This window comes from Procambarus clarkii, chromosome 74 (genome assembly GCF_040958095.1).
Source record: "Procambarus clarkii isolate CNS0578487 chromosome 74, FALCON_Pclarkii_2.0, whole genome shotgun sequence".
NCBI lineage: Eukaryota > Metazoa > Arthropoda > Malacostraca > Decapoda > Cambaridae > Procambarus > Procambarus clarkii.
This window is the reverse complement of record NC_091223.1, coordinates 19,602,027-19,616,569: the sequence shown is the minus strand read 5'-3', so window position 1 is coordinate 19,616,569 and position 14,543 is coordinate 19,602,027.

The window sequence follows — 14,543 nt, the reverse complement described above, 5'->3', positions numbered from 1 at the left end:
AAACCAAGTCTGGTGCCCTTGAGGAGATACCAACTTTAATTTACAAAAAAGCCTCCAGATCTTTAGCCCCTGCTATTGCTTTGCTCTTCAACAAGTCACTTGAACTCCAAACCTTTCCAGATATTCTAAAAAAAGCGAGAGTAACGCCTGTCCACAAATGTGGTGACCCCACAGATGTTAACAACTACAGACCTATATCAATCCTGCCAAACTTGTCAAAAATTTTTGAAAAACTTATATACAAGCAGCTTTACTCATATCTAGCCAAACTCAATATACTTAGCCCTTGCCAATATGGCTTCAGACCCAAAAAAAGCACTAACGATGCACTTATTAGTATGCTTAACTCGATTCATACAGCTCTTGATAAAAAGGAGTTCCCTGTTGGGTTATTTGTGGACCTGCGTAAAGCTTTTGATACTGTCAACCACCATAACCTTCTTCTTAAATTACATCATTATGGAGTCAGAGGACACTCCCTACAATACCTCGAGTCCTACCTTACTGACAGGCTCCAATATGTTTCTGTGAATAATACAATTTCTCCCACCCTACCCATCAACATTGGTGTTCCTCAGGGCAGCATACTTGGCCCTCTCCTCTTTCTCATCTACATTAATGACCTTCCAAATGTCTCCCAACACCTCAAACCAATTCTATTTGCTGACGACACAACCTTCATTTACTCCAGTCCTGACCCTCTTGCTCTAAATGCCACAGTAAATACTGAGCTAAATAAAGTCCATCTTTGGCTAACTGCCAACAAACTCACCCTTAACATTGACAAAACCTTCTATATTCTGTTTGGCAATAAATCCTCTAGTCTTATAAATCTCAAAATAAACAATACCCAAATTTGTAACAAATTAGATGGCAAATTCCTTGGCATTCTCATTGACCACAAGCTGAATTTCCAGGGACACATTCTAAATATATCTAAAAAAGTTTCAAAAACTGTGGGCATTCTTTCTAAGATCAGATATTATGTACCACGCCCTGCCCTGGTGACTCTCTATTACTCCCTTATCTATCCTTATCTCAACTATGGTATTTGTGCTTGGGGTTCTACTACCCAAAATCACTTACGTCCTCTAATTACCCAACACAAAGCCGCTATTAGAACAATATCCAACTCTGGCCCCAGACATCACTCGGTACCCCTACTCAAATCTCTTAATATGTTAGATATTAAGTCACTGCACATTCTCTCATGTGTATTATACATATATAAAACGCTAAACTATAATGCCAATCCTGATCTTAAAAGCTTCATAGTAGGTTGTAACAGAACCCATGAGCACCACACCAGAAATAAATACAGTTTTGATATTCCTAGAGTACGTCTTAATCAAACTAGAAATGCTCTGCAAATCAAGGGGCCCAGAATGTGGAATGACCTTCCCAACCATGTTAAAGACTGTACCTCTCTCAACCAGTTTAAGATAAAAACTAAACACTACCTAATAAATTCCCTGTAATCTACCTCACTCCTCTATTGTCAACCCATGTCTGTTATTTTCTTTTTTTTTTTTTTTTTTTTTTTTTTTAATCAACACTGTCAACCTATTGTATTTGTGCTGCTTTTTCAGTCATGTTTCCCCCTTTTTTTTATCTTTATTTGTATTTGTTCTCAACATCTTTTATTCTTTATGCTCAATTAGTATTAAGTTCTAGATATTAATGTTTTCTTGCCCGAAACGCATTGCGTAATAGTGGCTTTAGGCATTGTATGTACTAGCTCTATCTATATACCAATCCATTAATGTAACATCACTTGTATGTATATACCTTACCTGAATAAACATCTGAATCTGAATCTGAATCTGAATCTAAAAATTTATGAATGGGTCTGTGGGGTTGACCGTTAGATGTAATGGGCTTGAGCCGATAATGAGTTGATAACCTGGGATACAACTGAATCCACAAGGGGTCTTGAGGCCTCGACCTTAGCACAAGGTTTCAAGCTTATACCTCGAGCTACTGCGGCCTCACCAGAGCCAGTACTACCTGGAACTGTTATGATCCGGGTAGCTGAATCTATAACAACAACAACAACAACATGATACCACAAGGTTTCAAGTTGATACTTCAAGCTGATACCTCGAGCTGATGATCAAGGTTTCACACATTACCACCTGCTCTCCGGTGTGGCATAAGAATTCTCCCAAACGCTCCCTTCAAATGCACAAAGTGATCATAGTAACGTGATGTATCAATGAGATATATCTTGTTGATCTAATATCTTTCTGCATGGGTTAAGCAAATTTCCAGATGTATTTGTAGCTGGGTCTAGGGCATAGCAGTAGTAATGACTAGAAGTCTTCCGACTTTACTATATGACTTAAAGATTCATATTGGCAGAGGATATGTTTTCGTGTAAGAGGGCATTTCTCAGTTGGAAGCGGTGTATTTTTAGTTGTGGGTAATTTATCATAGTGAGATGCTATATCTTAGCTGCGGGAATGTTTTTCACTCCTCTGTGTCCTGTCTCTAACAGCGCTTAATGTTCATGATTCGTTAAAGACTTACAAGCTCACTTACAAGAACTGTAACTCTTACCTCGATCATGGCGACTTCGTCAGTCTTATTAAACTGTTTAAGAGTTCTAAATGTTATTATTGTTACTGTTAATCTCCTAGCTAGCGCTTCGGAACTCGTGATTGTATATTATTATTCAATTTACACCTTAGTGCTTGATGAATCCTGCTCAGTTCTCTTAATCTGTCGTCGCAAGTGGTTCATTCCAATTTTGTTAAGGGGGGTTTAGTGGAGGTCTCCATACTGGTTCTCTATACTCCAGGACTCATCTACTATACGTACATGTGTACTCGCCTACATACGCTTGCAGTATCAAATACATCTATCCCATCATATATACTTGCCAATTTTAGGTTAATGATCTTACTGGAACTCTGTGACTAATGTACGTATTGTATCCATATATATCTACCCATTATGTAGTTCTTCACTTGAACATTGTGTTTCTGTCTATATTAATTTTTATTTGATTCTTGTCTCTGTATCTTGTGTTTGTGTGTCCAGTTTTACCAGCTGTGGTTTACTTGAATGATTATAATGATTGGAATCTTCACGTTTTTCTTTCAGTCTTAAAAGTAATTATATCTTCATTAAACAGCTTGTGCAGTGAGCCACAAAAATAATTGCCAGGCACACAAGGGCGTGTGCAAGAAGAAGTGCAGGTCGACGGAGCGCCAGATAGCCAAGGGCTGCTCCAAGAAGAAGTGCGTCTGCTGTGCCAAGTCTTGCAAGCCATTGAGTGCCTGCAAATGTTCTCAGTGGTCATTGTGTCGACAATAAGAAGCTCTGTACAGGATTGATAAACAAAAGGAGCTGCAAGGGGACCAAATGTCGCTGTTGTTATCCAGGTAAGACATCCATTACAATCACATAAGAAATTTGCTTGTACATCTCGGAAAAGACTTGCATAAAATATTTACTTTTCACGGTTGTTATGAGGAATCTAGACCTCAGTAACTGATCTTAATTTCAACAGCCACCTTGGAAGACTGGCACAACTGCCAGTTTCGGCAGCTTCTGAAAGTACTCTTAAAGCGAATCTTTTTAACAGTACTCATTTGATTCAGGACATTTTAGTAACGCTGGTACATAACTATTCTAATTGTAGCTATTTTGTAGATAACGCAGGGTGTGTGTGCATATGTGTGAATGTTTATGTGTGTATATGTATGTGTTTATGTGTATATGTATGTGTATGTATATGAGTATATGTATATGAGTATATGTATATGTGTATGCAATTACCTAAGTGTAATTACCTAAGTGTAGTTACAGGATGAGAGCTACGCTCGTGGTGTCCCGTCTTCCCAGCACTCTTTGTCATACAACGCTTTAAACATGTGTATGTGTATATGTGTATGTGTATATGTGTATGTGTATATGTGTATGTGTATATGTGTATGTATATATGAGTATGTGTACTCACCTATTTGTGCCTGCATCGAGGTCTATTTGATCGAGGTCTAGCTTTTGGGCCTCGCTTTTACCCCTTTAGTTGTCTAATGCAATGACTCCTGACCTATTTCACTATCATACTTGCTTTTAAAGTTATGAATAGAGTTAGCCTCTGCAATCTGCTCCTTTAGGTTATTCTATTTATTCACAACCCTTACGCTTAAAGAAAAATCTTTCTAGCATCTCTATGACACATCTGAGTCTCAACCTTACCCCTATAATGTCAACCCATGTCTGTTATTTTTAAATAATGCTGTTTGTCGACCAAATTGTATTTTTTTTTTTTGCCATGTTCCCCCCTTTTTTATTTTTATATTTTCTCAGCACATTTTATACTTTAATCTCAATTAGTATTAAGTTTTAGTCATTATTGTTTTCCTGCCCGAAACTCTTTGCATAATAGTGGCTTTAGGCATTGTATGTACTAGCTCTATATATAAATTCATCAATATTTATATCACCCCTTGTACGTATGTATTTTACCTAAATAAACATTTGATTTGATTTGATTTGATTTGAGATTCAGGTAAAAATAGTTCTCAGCAGATCAGCTACTTCTCCAGCTTGAAGTCGAGTCATTAGTGTGCAACAATATTCAATCTACAATATTAAGACACTATCAACACACGTGTCTAAAAAAGTACCATAATTGGTGTGGCATTTGTTTGTAATGTTCTTGTTATACGGCGTTCCTTTTTCTTGCAATTTATAACAGCCACTATATTATGTTCTTTTAAAGCGAGGCCTTCCAACATAATTACTCCCAAATCATTTATATTGCAGAATTATTGTTTTTCCCATTTGTTGTGTGACCTGACTGCCTTTTATGTTTAGTTTGGGGGTTTTACATTTTTATTTTTTTGCCCGACTTCAAGGGTGTTTGATCCGAAGTTGGGATACATTATCCATTGTCTCTCACCAGGTGCATACTGCACAAATTTAGATTTGTAGAACCCCAAATCCTTATCCTGACCATTTCCCAGTGGTTGGGCACCATTCCTTCACCTGTTCCATCACTAATCCTTATCGTGACCAACTTCCCAGTGGTTGGCCACCCTTCCTTCCCCCCATCCCATCCCTAATCCTTATCCTGACCCCACTTCCCAGTGGTTGGGCATCATTCCTTCTCCATCGTCCCATCCCTAATCCTTATCCTGACCCCCCTCTTCCAAGAGCTATAGTCGTAATGGCTTGACACTTTCCCCTGATAATTCCCTCCTTCTCTGCCTCTTGAGAATACTGTACTACTCCAGGAAGTTTGTTAAATAACTAGTCAACACTCGACCCATCCTCCTGTTTACATAGTAACTATTGTGAAAATCGTCAATAGTCAGAATTCGTACGTACTTAGCTTTTAGATAGTAGTGTACTGACTAGTAAGGAATTCTTTTACATTGAAATGAAGCAAAAAACAAACTTACATATTCCTAGGCCTAGTATAGCACACATATGTACTATATTAGGCCTCAGATATTGTGTATTAGGCCTTTGAAGTTTGGGTTAGTTCAGTGTCAAAGCAACACAAGTAAAATAAAAAAATTCCAGTTTGTCCAGCTAAATAGTTCAAATTTCTACTTTCTAATTTTGCTGTACGTTGGTATATATACTATGGTCCTTCGCATTACTATCAGTACTACCAAAATATAAGGATGGGGCTGCACAATTAGTCATATATATAATTCACCATGCTTGATACAGTGTTAAGCAAAAACATTACTGATCAAAGATTTGATATATCAGTACCTATCATGAGATGATTTCTGGGCTTAGCGTTCTCACGGCCCGGTCCTTGACCAGGTCTCCTTTTTGTTACACATCCTTAGGAGGAAACCCGTAGCAGCTGTCTAACTCCCAGGTACCTATTTACTGCTAGGTAACAGAGGCATCAGGGTGAAAGAAACTCTGCCCATTTATTTCCGTTTACACTGATGATCGAACCTGGAACCTCAGGACTACGAATCCGAAGCGCTGTCCACTCAGCCATCAAGCCCCTACTTGTCTGCCTGCAACCCATTCTCGCAAATTCGTAAAGTCAATATTGACTTATTAACTACGTGCATAGGTGATATACTAAACATAATAGATACCCTTAAAAAGATTCATAGAAAACACCAGCCTTACCTAACCTTGTTAGTATCTTAAGATAAGCATCTTATTGCTTCGTAATTACAATTATTACTTAACCTATACCTATTATAGGTTAGGTAATAATTGTAATTACGAAGCAATAAGATGCTGATCTTAACATACTAAGTAGGTTAGGTAAGGTCGGTGTTTTCTATGAATCTTTTTAAGGGTATCTATTATGTTAAGTATGTCACCTATGCACATATTTAATAAGTCAATATTGACTTATTAAATTTGCGAGAACGAGTTGCTGCCTGCCTACTTACTAAATACCTACTTACAAATAACAACACATATACCACAGTACTTAAAAGGGGCAAGGTAAGGTAATTATCAAAAGAAGGCACCAAACCGGAAAGGCTATGTAGCACCATCAGAGTGTGAAATAATCAAAAGGCGCAAAATATCACCAAGAATGCCAATACGAGAACAGAAACGCATAAGGCGAACGATATCAAAAGTATCTGATTCACCAAGAATTCTATCGAGGGACAAGTGACCACGACGGACGGTCGGAAAGCAAGACACGCTCGTCCTGGAAGTCAGGACACTCATCAAGGATATGCACAACTGTAAGAGGGACAATGCAACTTGGGCAATAAGGAGCAGGACGCCGCTACCTTAAGTGACCGTGAGTTAAGCGAGTATGGCCAATCTGCAGTCTAGCCACAGCAATTTCCCACCACTGATTACGGTGGTAGAAGGAAGGCCACGGGGACACACTACGTTTGAGAATACGCAGCTTGTTACTAACTACAGAGGAACAACAACCCTGCAAACGGGCAAGGATGGTGGAATGAATAACAGGATAAAAGTCGGAATAAGGAATTCCTTTATGGGAGATGGGACAAGAACGGATAGCGTCCCTAGCAGCAGCATCTGGACGCTCATTTAAAGAAACACCAATATGGCTGGGAACCCAGCAAAACTCTACTGATTTAAATTTACTAGAAATAAGAAACAGCCAATGTTGAATTTCGATGACCACCGGATGGACAGGATTAAAGGACCCTAGAGCCATGAGGGCACTACGAGAGTCAACTACAACCACAAAGTACGAATGACAATGAAAAAGCAAGAGACGGAGAGCATAGAGAATAGCATAAAGTTCTGCTGTGAAGACGCTAGCCTTCAAAGGGAGGCGACACATATAAGTGCGCTTACAGCGGACAGCCCGAGTACAGTCCACATTCCACCAGGGAACGCACTTCCACATTCCCCAAGAGGAAGAGCAAGGAATAGAGTGGAGGGCAGCATCAAAGACAGTGTCATGAAAAAGAAGGAAGGCATGAGGGAGAGGCAGAACAGAGATGTCGGAAATAGTAACATGGAGAGTAAAGAGGCACCAGTCAGCCTCTGCAAACCGCCACCTAGGGAAGGAGAGAGGAGGGTGAAAAGAGAAAAAGTAACAAGGATAGGAAAATGGTCACTGCCATGGAAGTCATCAAGGACCCACCACCCAAATTCTAAGGAAAGGGATGACGAGCACAGAGAAAGATCGAGACAGGAAAGGGAGCAAGTCCGAGAGTCCAAATGACTGGGCTCACCAGAATTAAGAAGGAACAGGAAAGAAGAGAGGATGAAAGGTTCAAGGAGGCGACCCTAAGTGTTTGTCAGCACATCACCCCAAAGGGCATGGCGACAATCGAAATCACCCAGCAGGAGCACAGGTTCCGGCAAGGAGTCTAGGAGGTGTTTAAGATCGGGAAGAGAAAGTGGGACAGTGGGGAGGAGATAAATGGAACAAACCACGTACCATTTATGCACAAAGACACGGGCAGCAGAAAAGTGGAGAGGCGAGGAAAAAAGTAAGGGGATGAAGAGAACATCTGAGTGAATCAAGAGAGCAGAAAAGTTATGGGTCCTAGCAACAGCTGGGGGGGGGGGGGTGAGAAAAGAATAGCCACGGAAGTGACCAGGACGAGCACCAAGCATCGGCTCCTGGAGACAGACACAAAGGGGGGCGAAAACTGTGAAATTATTAGTTGGAGGTCAAGGAAATTTGCGTAATATCCACGGATGTTCCACGGAAGAATAGACATTGGCAAAAAGAGAAAGGATAGCAACAGAGATCAAAGAAGAAACAAAGGTGAAAAGGGAATACAGTACTTGAAAGAAGCACAGGGTCAGAATCAGCGAAGTCAGGGTTAGGGGGCATGGGTAAACTGAGTAAAGAAGGAGGGAAAGAAGCTGGAGGACAAACCAGAGGTGGACGAACAGGGTCTTGAGAAGGAAAAGGAAGAGGAGGAGGAGGGGCAGAAAGAAGGGAGCGCACCTCAGCAAGGGCAGTATTCATGATGGAACCGGGGCTAAACATACCCCCACAGTAGGAACAGGGAGCTCCACTACCGAAGCGGGAGGGGAAGGAACGAAAGAATCAGAGATAGGGGGTTGAGAAGAAAGCAAAGCCTTCTTACCTACTGGGAAGGAGGAAGGAGAGGAGTCAGGTTTCCGCTTCTGACTCAAAGAGACAGGTTTCCCAGCAGCAATGTACTGGGCAACAAACTCCAGCGTCTCGAAAGGAGAAGAAGAGCATGAGCGAACAACATGACCACCAGGAGAGCGATGGACATCAGCCCGCACAAGTAAGTAATTATCAATAGAAGGCACCAAACCGGGAAGTCTATGCCCTGGAAATACAAACCGTAACTGTCTTTATATTCCGCTTGTTACAACTTGTAATAAAGTTGTTACATCTTGGCTTAGCGTGTTTATGACCTATTAGAACGTTGTTACAACTTGCTATATTGGTTGTTATAACTGGTTAGGAGGTGTTAAAACTTGTTCGAATGTTGTACCAACGTCGTAGTTTCGGCGTGTGTTTGGCGGGTGTAGCACCATCAAATGTGTGGGATAATCAGAGGGCGCTAAATATCACCAAGGATGCCAATACGAGAACAAAAACGCATAAGGCGAATGATATCAAAGGTATCAGAGTCGCCAAGAATTCTATCGAAGGACAAGTGACCGCGGGGGACAGCCGGAAAACAAGACATACGCTCGTCCTGGAAGTCAGGACATTCAACAAGGATATGTAGGACCGTAAGAGGGACAACGCAATTTGGACAATAAAGAGCAGGGCGGCACTCCATTAAGTGACCGTGAGTTAAACGGGTATGGCCAATACGTAACCTAGCCAGAGCCATTTCCCAACATCGGTTACGGTGGCAGGAGGAAGGCCACTGGAACACACGACTCTTGAGGGTACGCAGTTTGTTACCAATAACAGAAGACCAACAACGCTGCCAACGGGCAAGGATGGAGGCATGAATAACTGGGTAAAAGTCAGAATAAGGAAGACCTTCATGGGAGATGGGACAAGTGCGGATAGTGTCCTTAGCGGCAGTATCCACACGCTCATTTAAAGAGACACTAACATGGCTGGGAATCCAGCAAAATGCAACCGACTTAAATTTACTGGAGATAAGAAACAGCCAACGTTGAATCTCGATGACCACAGGGTGGACTGGATTAAAGGACCCTAAATCCATGAGGGCACTACGAGAGTCAACTACTACCACGAAGGAGGACTGCCCCCAGGAAAGCAGGAGACGAAGAGCATAGAGAATAGCATAGAGTTCTGCTGTGAAGATGCTAGCCTCCGGAGGAAGGCGACACATATAAGTGTGGTCAGGAAAAACAACAGAGTAGCCCACACCGTCAGCAGACTTTGACCCGTCGGTGAAGATGGGAACGGAGTAGGAGTGAGAAGAAAAGTGCTCAAGGAAGAGGCGTTTCAGAACTGTAGGAGGGGTAAAAGCTTTATTGATGCGGGTTAGAGAAGTACAAAAATTTGGGAAGGGGCAAGGAGGGAACAATACGAGGAGAGACATTAATTAGTAAGACGAACCGAAAGAGAATATTGTAAGCGAGACAAACGGACAGAAAGAGGAAGGTGGTGAAGAGGAACAGGAACTACAGGAGGGATAAAAGTCAAAGCACGATAGAGGCGAGAGTGAGGATGCTGTAAAGACTGCGCTAGATAGCGAAGACTGTAGCGATCACGGCGGTCCTGGAAAGACAGAAAACAAGTGTCAGTGTACAAACTGAGGGTAGGAGTGGAACGAAAAGCACCAGAGCTGAGGCGCAACCCAGTATGATGCAAAGGATCAAGACAGCGAAGAGTAAAAGGAGAAGCAGAAGAGTATGCAGAGCAACCATAATCGAGCTTAGACAGGACGAGAGAGGAATGCAAATAGAGGAGCGTGTGCCTATCTGCTCCCCAAGAAGTATGGGACAAAACCTTAAGTAGGTTAAGGGCCTTAGAGCATTCCACACGGATGTAAGAGACATGGGGCGACCAAGACAAACGAGTGTCAAAGAATAACCCCAAAAGCTTCGCAGAATCTTTGCACTCAAGGGGATGACCATAAAGTGACAAAGAGGGACGAAGAACGACCCACTTCTGAGTAAAAGTCATGGCACAAGTCTTAGTAGTAGAGAACTTGCAGCCATGATTGGTGGCCCAAGATGACACGGCATCAATCGCAAGTTGAAGCCGTCGTTGAAGGAGAGGTGAATCATCACATCGACAGCAAAGAGTAAGATCATCAACATAAAGAGCGGAGAAGATGCCAGAAGGAAGGGAGGAAAGGAGACCATTGAGGGCAACCAGAAAAAGAATAGTACTCAGAACACTGCCTTGGGGCACACCTTCACACAGCCGAAAAGAGGCAGAGAGAGTGCCACACCAAGCCTGACTCGAAAGGTACGACGAGAGAGAAAGCTTTGAAAGAAGAGAGGGAGATTACCACGAAGGCCAAAAGAACGAAGTTGGGACAGAATATGGTATCTCCAAGTCGTGTCATAAGCCTTTTCCAAGTCAAAAAGGACAGCAACAACGGAGGTCTTCGCAGCAAAAGCAGTACGAATATAGACCTCCAAGTTCACCAGGACATCAGTCGTGCTGCGGCACTTACGAAAACCAAATTGAGAAGGAGAGAGGTGGTGATGGTGTTCCAAGAACTACATCAGACGGACATTTACCATACGCTCAAACAGCTTGCAAACACAACTCGTGAGAGCAATAGGGCGGAAGTCCTTAGGGGACGTACTGAGAGACCCTGGTTTCTGAAGAGGGAGTACAATGGCATCGAGCCAGTCCTCAGGGACGGACGACGACTCCCAGGCCTGGTTATACAGATTCAGTAAATACTGAAACGTGCACTGAGGGAGATGGCGAAGCATCTCAAAATGAACGTCATCCGATCCCGCTGCCGTAGATCCGCAGAGGGTCAGGGCAGACTGAAGTTCAGAAAGAGAGAGAAAGGATCGTTATAGGGAAGGCGGAGATGAGTGTGGAAATCTAAAGGAGAAGAATCAAGAACAGGCTTACGGAGAAGGAAGGATTGAGAAAGATGAGAACCAGAGCTAACAGAAGAAAAGTGGGAACCCAGTTTGGCTGCAACCTGCACTGGATCCACCACAAGAGTCCCACGGAGGTGGAGAACCGGCGAGACATCTGGAACGAACTTGCCCGCAATCTTGCAGATATTCTTCCAGATCTGCTGTAGAGGAGTATCGGACGTAATGGTGGAAACATAAGATTTTCAACTCTCACGTTTAGCAGTACGGACGGTCCTATGGGCTACCGCACTTGCCTTCCGAAACAGAATAAAAGAAACAGCCGTCTGCTGGCGGTGGTGTTTTTTCCAGGCTGCACCCTTACAGCGGACAGCCCGAGCACAATCGGCATTCCACCAGGGAACAAACTTCCGTGTGCCCCGGAAGGAAGAGTGAGGGATAGAGCTGAGGGCAGCGTTGAAGACAGTGTCATAAAAAAGGAGGAGGGTGCGAGGAAGAGGCAGAGAGGAGAGGTCAGAGAGAGTAGCACGGAGGGTGAATAGGCACCAGTCAGCTTTGGCAAACTGCCACCGAGGGAAAGAAAGGGGAGGGTGGAAAGAGAAAAAGGAAACGAGGATGGGGAAATGATCACTGTTATGGAGGTCATCAAGAACCTGCCACGTGAAATCTAAGTAAAGGGACGACGAGCAGAGAGAAAGATCAAGACAGGAAAGGGTGCGAGTTCGAGAGTCTATATGAGTGGGCTCACCAGAATTCAGAAGAGATAGAGATGAAGCGAGGACGAACGGTTTGAGAAGACGGCCTCGGGCGTTTGTCAGAACATCACCCCAGAGGGAATGTCGACAGTTGAAATCACCCAAAAGGAGCACCGGCTATGGCAAGGAGTCCAGGAGGTGCTTAAGATCAGGAAGGGAAAGAGGGACATTTGGAGGTAGATAAATGGAACAAACTGTATACCATTTACCCACAAAAACACGGGCAGCAAAGCAATGGATAGGGACCGGAAGTAGGAGACGAAGGGAACATCAGAACGAATTAAGAGAGCAGAAGAGTTATGGGCCCCAGCAAGAGCTGGGGGGGGGGAGAAAGAAAGGAATAACCACGAAAGTGACCAGAACGAGCACCAAGCACGGGTTCCTGGAAACAAACACAAAGTGGCGTAAACTGTGTAATGAGAAGTTGGAGTTCATGGAAGTTGGCATAAAATCCAAGAATATTCCACTGAAGAATAGACATTATCAAAGAGAAGGGACAGTAACAGAGAGCAAGAAAGAAATAAAGGTAAAGAGGAACACAGTGTAATAAAGAATTGCAGAATCAGGGTCAGGAGCAGGGTCAGGATCAGGGTCTGGATCAGGAGCAGGGTCGGCAAAATCAGGGTTAGGGGGCATGGGTAAACTTAGTAAGCAGAGAGAGAAGGGAGCGAGAGAACAGACCAGAGGCGGACTGATGGGGTCCGGAGGAGGAGGAGACAACTGAGAGGGGCAGGCAAGGACAGTTGGAGGAGGGGGGGGGCAGAAAGCAGGGAGTGCACCTCAGGAAGGGCAGCAACAGAAAGGGAATCGGGGGCAGAAGAAACCTCCATATCAGAGACAGGGGGTTCGACTACGGAAATGGGAGGGGATGTAGTGACTAGAGTCAGAGGGAGGGGGTGAGGAAGAAAGCGAAACCTTCTTACCCGCCGGAGAGGAAGGAGAGGAGCCAGGCTTACGTTTCTGACTCAAAGAGACAGGCGTTCCAGTAACAACATACCGGGCGACAGACTCAATGGTCTCAGCAGGAGAAGAGGAACGAGAGTGAACAAAACGAAGGTTGCTGGGAGGATGATGGATATCAGCCTGGACCGCCAGGTGGCGTGGCGGGTCAAGAGACTGGGGGGAGGGTCGGGAAGAAAGAGTGGGGGGAGATGGGGAAGAAGACAAAGGAGACATGGCGGAAAATCCCAGATGGAGAACTGGGAGGGAGACCATCTGGGACAGGAGGCAAAGGAATAGGGGAGGCGGTGGTGGGTGTGGCTGGGTTTAAGGCCTGGAAACGGTTGTGAGACTGAGGAAGACAGGAAGGACGAGGAGAGGTAGAATGCAACACGTGAGCGCAGGAGACGCCCGCGAAAGGGGTAAGATGACGAACTTGGCGTCTCGCTTCAGGAAAAGACAGACGATCACGGTGCTTCAAGTTGAGGACGGCTTCCTCGAGTTTGTAGTGCATACACGTGCGTGAGAAGGTAGGGTGGGCTTCACCGCAATTGAGGCAGCGAGCCTGGGGAGAAGCACACTCGGACTTAGAATGACTATCGTCCCCACACAAGGGGCACAGATACACAGTATTGGTGCATTTGAGGACACCGTGCTCGAACTTCCAACACTTATTGCATAGTCTAGGAGAAGAAATGTACTCTGAACGGAGCATCTAGCACCAGCAAGAATAACAGAGGGCAGAAGGGCCCTACTATCATAGGTGATTTTTACAACTCGAAGGGGCTGACGGCGATGACCACGAGGGGGTCGAGTAAATGTGTCCACCTAGAGGACAGAATGGCCTTGGGCTTCGACGATATGTTTAATATCCTCCTGGAAATCTTTGAGGTCCCGAAGACCAGTTGCAACATGGTGTGGGAGAAGAACAGTGCCAACACTGGCATTTAACCGAACGTTCTTGGAGACCCGGACAGGGGTCTCGCCAATACAGGACAAAGTGGATAAGCGAGTAGCTGCATCCTGAGAAGGAGCAGCGACGACATGCATACCATAACTGGTGGAGTTAAAAGTAACAGAGGCATCTACTGAATCAACAAGGTGTTTATGGAGGGAGAAGTTGTCAGGAGGAGTAGAATCCAGATGGTGGAGATCAAAGTATTTAGCCCATGTAGCAGGACCAAACTTAGGCGTTGTAAGTACTATTACGGGAAGGGATCGTGGAAGTGCAGCCGTGGTGGGAACGGCGGTGAGAACCCCCGGAGGTCACGAGAGTAAAAGGTGCAGTAGTCACAATGAGAGATGAAGTCGCTCCAGGGAACGAGGTAGTCACCACTGGGGGCCTGGGGCTCGATCCAACCACAGAGGAGGGAGGGGAGCCGAGGGGAGGAGTCAGAGAGGTCAAAGGAGGAGCAAGTCGGGGCC